General features: G+C 35.7%; 1 protein-coding gene across 5 annotated transcripts in view; it reads right to left on the bottom strand.

Annotated features, from left to right (window-relative positions):
* hdac4 (histone deacetylase 4) overlaps positions 1–6,187 on the bottom strand; it is an 82,186-nt gene extending 75,999 nt beyond the window's left edge. Inside the window, exon 1 of one of the 5 annotated variants that reach the window (XM_015391998.1) lies at positions 6,010–6,187. The gene's annotated coding sequence lies outside the window, so the exon portion shown is untranslated. Of the gene's footprint in view, positions 1–5,816; positions 5,974–6,009 lie in introns of those variants that run through there. The other 4 variants (XM_015391994.1, XM_015391995.1, XM_015391997.1 and 1 more) reach the window with 4 other exon arrangements.
* Between the last annotated feature and the right edge of the window lie 328 nt (positions 6,188–6,515).

Here is a 6,515-nt window from a genome sequence, read left to right as displayed (position 1 = left end):
ATCCCTGTAATTATTACGCACTGTAGCATTAAATTACCAGAAATATAATAACTTTCTTCTCTGCTCCTAATATAGCATAATATGAAAGGTTTATGTTATGATAAGGCCTTCTTTATACAAGGGAATACTCAACTTTTTAAGGAGATTGCAGCTTCTCAATGAATAGTTTGCCGATTGGCCAGATCAATCAACTCTAGATTAACTCTTTATATAACTTATATATAACTTGCATCCCTACTTTGTATTTAAAGTCGACAGATGCAACAAAAAAAAGTGAAAAACTCTCAAACCATGGTTGCAGAAATAAGGTAGCACCATTATTCTTAATTCAAGCTAGTTGGGTTTTGTTTTTAAATGTGTAAAACAGTTTTGTGCATGCTAAATGTCATGTACTCAAGCACCAAAATTGTATGATACAATCCAAACTGCATGATAAAGGAACATTTTAAGAATTGTTTCATACTAAACAATTGTACATTATACTTTTAGTATACCACTGCAAATAGGAGAGGCAGGCGTGCCCTTAGAGGGAGGTGGGAGTGGATGTTTATTGCCTGGCAGAGGGTCTCCGAGGCTGTTCAAAACAGGATGGACGCACATGTGTGTGTGTGGCTTTGGGTGCATTAAAGGCTGGGGGTTGGTCTCAAGACGAGGCAGGGGCAGACAGTACAGCCGCAGGACAAATTGCCCCCACCCCCTAAAAAAAAAAAGTCGGTCACTGCACACTGCATGCACACTTTCGCTTTGTGATGAAGGGGCTAAGCTTGGAAGGAGGGGGTGGATCCTCAATGTGTGTGTCACTGGGTTTTAGGGTGAAGCCTTGGTGCAACACCATTCGCGTGTGTACCTCATTTGTTTTGGGAGGGGGGTACTAACGTAAATGTCTGCGACCATTGTCCCCCAAGATGAGTTGGCTTGATGCAGGGTGACAGAACTGGGGGGACGTGCCCTGCAGCCCAAAGTTGAACAAAAAAATACAGAAAAGAGCTGTTTTGGAAAAGACCACAGAGAGAAATTTGTCTAAATGGTAAAAAAATAATCTAATAGGGGATGCTTTGTTGATAAAAGATCAAAAAGCATCTGATATGTGCTTATCTTAGTCATCATTTTACAGCCATACACCCTATCGGTAAATAATGAGCTCAAATACTAATTATCTGATTGATGGAGATATGCAACTCTTTCTTTTTTAAATCGTTATCTTTGGACTAAATAATCGCATTTTTTATTCTCCAAGTGTCTGATGATGCTCTGCTTTTTTAAATTCAAAAGATATCAGTTTTATGATCTTCAAAAAATATTATAGATTAAAAGAAAATTACTGAAACTTAGAAAGAGAAAGAGATTTTTATGATATTTTACTGCTAGAAACAACTGGTTCTTTTCTTCAAATCATCTGCTGTGAAGCAACATGGTCAAAAAAAAGCTTGTTTTTCTTGGTTCTAAACTGCTTAAATAAGTTAAGTAGATAAATCATCAGAAGATGCTAAAATTGCTCTTATAACTTTATTGAATCACTTAAAATGTATCTGCTTAAGTAGACTGCCTCAGAACTTTTAAAATATTTATACAAAAAGTTCAATTCAGTTATATTTTTGTCTTTTGTTAATTAGCTTTTTGTCACTTTTTAATAATAAACCTTCAACAGACAAAATCTCATCATAAAAATTCCTTCTAAAACATATAAACCGGAGAATTAGAAGTCGACCGATAGTTTTTTTTTTATATCAAAATAACCCATTCCTGATATCTTCTGCCGATTATTGAAGCCTATATATTTTTTCCCTTTCCACATTAAAATTATAACAAATCTAAATCCAATCTAAATAAATCTAAATCTTAACAGATAAATATTTATTAAGTGCACATTAGGTCATTTCTTGCTATTATAAGGACGTTCATTAATCATGGAGATAAATGACTATAGAAATGTTTTAATCTTACATGTAATTAGACCTTTTTTACAAAATTTATCAAATACGAGTAATTTTAATTAAACCGTAATAGTGCATTTGCTGACAGTAGACTGTACAAAGAATTTAGAAGATTTATGCAAATTATTTGACGTTGAAGACGTTCTCTCGCCAGTTGCAAACTGTCTGAACACAAAATTTTGCACGCAGGCCCCAAAACGGTATTAAAAATCAATTCTGTTTTCATGTAGCATTATCATATTTACTTATTCAGCTTCAAAGTATGCTCTTACTATTTAGCATTCGAGCTAACGCACTATCGCAACAATAAAAAAGCATCTCGTAAGATATTTAACAACATTTCTGGTGTTAATGTAGACTATTTGTATTACCCCGTTTACACTAGCCTTTTGAAACCGTGCATAGAACGGTCAGAGCACAGTAACTGAGATAACTGTTAGGTGTTAATGGAACGCAACTGAACTGGACTGTGCCAGACACAAACAAAACGTGCTAAATCTAGTACTGGTAGGGCTCGGCAAGGTTCATCTGTGGCTTTGTTTTCTGATAACACAGAGCAGACCGCATCATCTGTTATTTACAGTCAGCTGACTCATTTCGCAGGTTTCGCAAAGCAGCGTGATGAATCTCAACGTCTGTCGTAGCTTCCTGCGTCGGTAAGCAATGATTAGACTGTTATTTTTCTCATCCACTTCCCAAAAGCCGACTCTGTCGGGTAAAAGAAACCTTCGCCTGAAATTTCGCAAGGGACGAAATATCAGTAATATAAACAAAAATTAAATTCGTCAAAATTATGGGCGCTGCCATTTTTGTTTGCGCAATTCCCGCCTTGAGAGCTGTAGTGTCGTGGACGGCCAATAGGAGGCAAGGAAGCGTGCTAGCGTGATAATGTTCGTAGGATCCAAGCTCAGTCCGAACTCGGCACGGATTAGTTTCAGAGTGCTAGTGTAAATGGGGCAAATGTATGGTTCTCACACCCTTCAAAGGTGGTATAGTCCTCATGCACCCCTTTTATTCTGAATATTTTCATTTTTTAATTGAGTGTTAGTTTTTAATGAAGACGGTATACTATTATTATTAGGACAATATAATGTTTCACCACATTTTGCAGGTTTTTTTCAAGCACGACATTTTTTCATTTTTAAAACTAATGCATAATGGGTTAAATTGTTGCAAAGTGGTCATTTTGAAAACTTCATTTACAGTAAAAAGCATGATTTTCTTGTTCAAAATCTTGGTATTATCTAACAACCTTTATCAAAGCTAAAGTGTTGAACCCTGAAAAAGCTTTAGTTTTCTCTGTTTCTCAAAAACCCCTTCAACTTCAACCATTTAAGGATCCAAAACAATGAACTCAGCTTTATAAATCAGTCATTTAGGATGGAGTATAAGGGCCAGGCTAGAGATTTGTTTTTATGTGAGAGTAAAGTCATAACATTATGAGAATAAAGTCGCAATATTATGAAAATAAATTGGTAAGATTATGAGTATAAAGTCGTACATTCACAGGAATAAAGTCATAAAATTACGAGACTTAAGTTGTAAACTTACCTGAATTAATACTCATACCACAATCCGTTTCAGAAAGAAAGCTTCGAGCTCCAACCAGCATGTGACAGGCCGACCAGCACTAACAAACAGCAACCTGAGTCTATTTTGACATACTGACCACTTTGATGCTGCTGTGCTAAAAGATTTCTTTATTTGTCAAACCAAAGCCAAAGTATAACTTCACATGATGCCCAAAATTCCTCATTTTAGGGAAGAAAGTGCTTCTTGTAAGTTGTCATAGAATACAACTTTATTCTTGTAATATTAGGACTTTATTCTCATAATATTATGACTTTATTCTCGTAATGTTATGACTTTATTATTGTAATTTTATGACTTTATTCTCAAAAACCTACAATTTTATTCCCATAATTTTATGACTTAATTCCCGTTGCGACTTTATCCTTGTAATGTTGCGACTTTATTCTTGTATTTTTATTCATTTATTCTCGCAATGTTGCAACTTTATTCTCATAATATTACAACTTCATTCTCTTAATGTTGCAACTCTATTCTTGTAATTATGACTTTATTCTCTTTATTTTTGACTTCAGTCTCATTGCAACTTTATTCTCGTAATCTTGTGACTTTATTCACCTGATATTATGACTATTCTTGTAATGTTGTGACTTTATTGTCTTAATGTTGCGACTTTATTCTCTTAATTTCACGACTTTTTTCTCCTAATGTTGCAACTTTTTTCTCTTAATGCTGCGACTTTATTCTTTTATTGTTGTGACTTTATTCTCGTAATTTTATGACTTCAGTCTCATTGCAACATTTTTCTCGTAATTTTATGACTTTATTGTTTCTGCGACTTTATTCTCGTAATATTACGACTTAATTCTCTTAATGTTGCAACTCTATTCTTGTAATTATGACTTTATTCTCGTAATTTTATTACTTCAGTCTCATTGCGACTTTATTCTCGTAATCTTGCAACTTTATTCTCGTAATATTACAACTTTATTCTCTTAATATTGCAACTTTATTCTTGTAATTTTATGACTTCATTCTCATTGCGACTTTGTTCTCGTAATTTTATGACTTTATTCTCGTTGCGACTCTATTCTCGTAATCTTGCGACTTTATTCTCATAATATTACAACTTTATTCACTTATTGTTGCAACTCTATTCTCGTAATTATGACTTTATTCTCGTAATTTTATAAATTCAGTCTCATTGCAACTTTATTCTCATACTCTTGTGACTTTATTCTCGTAATATTACGACTTTATTCCCTTAATGTTGCAACTTTATTCTTGTAATTTTATGACTTTATTCTCAAAATTTTATGACTTCAGTCTCATTGCGATTTTGTTCTCGTTATCTTATGACTTTATTCTCGTTGTGGCTTTATTCTCGTAATACTACGACTTTATTCTCTTAATACTGCAACTTTATTCTTGTAAATTTATGACTTCAGTCTCATTGCGACTTTATTCTCGTAATTTTATGACTTTATTCTCATTGCGACTCTATTCTCGTAATCTTGCGACTTTATTCTCGTAATATTACGACTTTATTCCCTTAATGTTGCAACTTTATTCTTGTAATTTTATGACTTTATTCTCATAATTTTATGACTTCAGTCTCATTGCGACTTTGTTCTCGTTATCTTATTACTTTATTCTCGTTGTGGCTTTATTCTCGTAATACTACAACTTTATTCCCTTAATGTTGCAACTCTATTCTTGTAATTTAATGACTTCAGTCTCATTGCGACTTCATTCTCGTAATATATTACAACTTTATTCTTGAATGTAAAAGAATAAAATAAAAATTGGTGTCAGAATTGGCCATACAAACATCCACATCGGTCGACCTACTGTAAATGACAGAGAGGGGGCTCTCAATACAACTCTGATACAAACAGACAAAAAGTGCACTTCTTTTTTTCAGTATTTGCTGAGAATCTGAGTAAAACAACGCTTTAAACCCACCCTACCATCTCCAACTCAGATGTTGCTTTAACTGCTTTAACAGCCCGTTCCCCCCATTCACAAAAAAAAAAAGAAAAAAAAAAAAGATTGACGCATGCAGAGAATTACCACCGCCCATCCCGAACCATTCACACACAAATACCCGGGCCTGGGTCTTGGATTACCAAAATAATGCCAGCAGCCCGTTAGAAAAAAGTGGAGAAGTGTTTTCACTCCGCATTTTACGTTAAAGCCCAAGGCTCTGCCGTGATCTATAAATAGCGCAGCAACAATCGGCATAATAAGCATCGCCCCTCACTTCCCGCCCGCAACAGCACAAACAAACCGTCCCCAAGAAAAAAAAACCCGCACAGTTTTCACGATTTAAAAAGCTGAAATGACTCCTACCGCCTTCAAACACCCTCAGACCCACCGACGGCCGCTGATAAGGAGCGGTGGAAACCGAAACCGAAGCGGAGCGCTGTGGAAACTTGAGCCGGACATTGTTTTGATGAATCCCAGTGTGTGTGGATCGCATCCCTGGCGGAGAACCAATATATAAGCAGCGCACATTCATCCACAGAGCGCATAAACAGCTCACCTACACCGGCATGGAGGCGGCCAGGCGTCCCGACGTGCGTCCCGCTTGCTTTGCCTTTTATTTCTCTCCCATGTTAGAGACTCTGAGGGGGGGCGACGTACGGGAAAAGAAAATTCATCTCCTGACAGATTCCGCCATACTGGATTTTTGTTACAGCCCCAGCGTCACATGGAGGAGCGCCCCTGCCTTTACCAGAGGCGGGGTCAGCCGGATGACAACGGGCCCATCTACCGCTGTCCAGGCTGTTTGGACATCATATGAAGTGGGGGGACCTTTGACAACATTTTATTATTTATTTATTTTTTTTGACTGGAGTCACATATCTACGGAAGAGGATTAGGGCCACTGAAAAAACAAAAAAACTTAATATTAATTTTAAATATTATTTTAGTTTAATATGAGAAAAAATTCTGACTTTAATCTCAGAATTCTGACTTTTTTCTCAGAATTCTGAATTTAATATCAGAATTCTGACTTTTTTCTCAGAATTCTGAATGTAATCTCAG

This window comes from Cyprinodon variegatus, unplaced genomic scaffold (assembly GCF_000732505.1).
Source record: "Cyprinodon variegatus isolate N-32 unplaced genomic scaffold, C_variegatus-1.0 Scaffold568, whole genome shotgun sequence".
Taxonomy (NCBI): Eukaryota; Metazoa; Chordata; class Actinopteri; order Cyprinodontiformes; family Cyprinodontidae; genus Cyprinodon; species Cyprinodon variegatus.
Note: the sequence above shows the minus strand (reverse complement) of the source record. Positions and strands in the feature narration are given on the sequence as shown.